The 1,170-nt window shown below is 39.4% G+C and overlaps 1 non-coding gene across 1 annotated transcript; it reads right to left on the bottom strand.

Moving 5' to 3' along the window:
• Nucleotides 1–550: 550 nt before the first annotated feature.
• On the bottom strand, nt 551–712 carry LOC138692310 (U1 spliceosomal RNA). Its single transcript, XR_011330062.1, has one exon. It is a non-coding gene; the product is annotated as a U1 spliceosomal RNA (small nuclear RNA).
• Nucleotides 713–1,170: the final 458 nt, after the last annotated feature.

Genomic DNA, 1,170 nt, shown 5'->3' on the forward strand with positions numbered 1-1,170 from the left:
TTATTATTATTATTATTATTATAACTGTGCATTAAGAAAAGTAAAAATAAAAATTAATGATTTGTTTTTTTTTTTATTATGTAATAGAGAGAACAGAAATTACATACCATATGTTTTAAATGTTATGCTATTTTTTTTTTAGTTGGCTACCATGTCTTTATAACTTTATGTACGAAAAGAAAGTGTTGTATTCTATCCTTGTAGTCAACAGCTGTGTAATTACTAACATTAAGCTTTTGAGTTCTGTCCGCATGCACAGCAATTTTCCAAAATCGATTCGAATGTGCATTGCAGTGCCATCTACAGATAAGAATGTGTACTATGTCATGCCTGTGAGTGCTCCAGTGTGAGCTGCATGGTGTTATTTGTCTATGGTGAAGAGGGAGGGTACTGTACCGTTCGTTTGAACGACTCAACGACTCCGACTCATCACCACTGGTGACTGTTATTTCGGAACTGTTATTTGGAACATAGTATTTTTTCGGAACCGGAACCGTCGGAACTGTTCCGGGAAAAGAACAACTTCGCCCATCACTATTATACACTAATTCCGGGACAGCGCGAACGCAGTCCCGACTACCAAAGATTACGCGCCCGAGTTACTCACATTTGGAGCAATCGCAGGGGTCAACCCAACCGCAGTGCAATGGAAGAGTCTCACCCTGGGGGAACCGCCTTCATGATCACGGTAACCCCTACGCCAGGTAAGTATGCCGAGGTATCCTCACTCAGCCCTTTTATGTCCACCCTACGTTCAACTACTCACTGGATGTCTCTTTACAATTCATTCATATTTAATTAACTGTTATAAATATAACTGAAACTTCTTCGCAAAAGCGTTTTATAAAGTGTAGTTATTGGTTAACGCAATGTAACTTGTCATAATATTTACGCAGAGTTCGCAATAAAATGGTTTTATGTACACTTCTGTATTATTAGTATACATTAAATAGACACTGCCATCTGGTGGCCAAATACTAACCTAGTTTCTAGTTCTACCGTTGGATGTGAAGTTGCGTTCTGAAGTTGGTCCAAGTGGCGAGGACCGCCCCGGTAATGATCCAATAATCAGAGACCAGTGAGCTCTATACTACACTATCTACCAAAAAGTAATTGGGCACTGTTTTTGCCACTTTAGAACCTCGTGGTACCACCTGTTGTTGCTATAAC

The sequence above is a fragment of the Periplaneta americana genome, chromosome 16 (assembly GCF_040183065.1).
Source record: "Periplaneta americana isolate PAMFEO1 chromosome 16, P.americana_PAMFEO1_priV1, whole genome shotgun sequence".
Classification (NCBI taxonomy): domain Eukaryota; kingdom Metazoa; phylum Arthropoda; class Insecta; order Blattodea; family Blattidae; genus Periplaneta; species Periplaneta americana.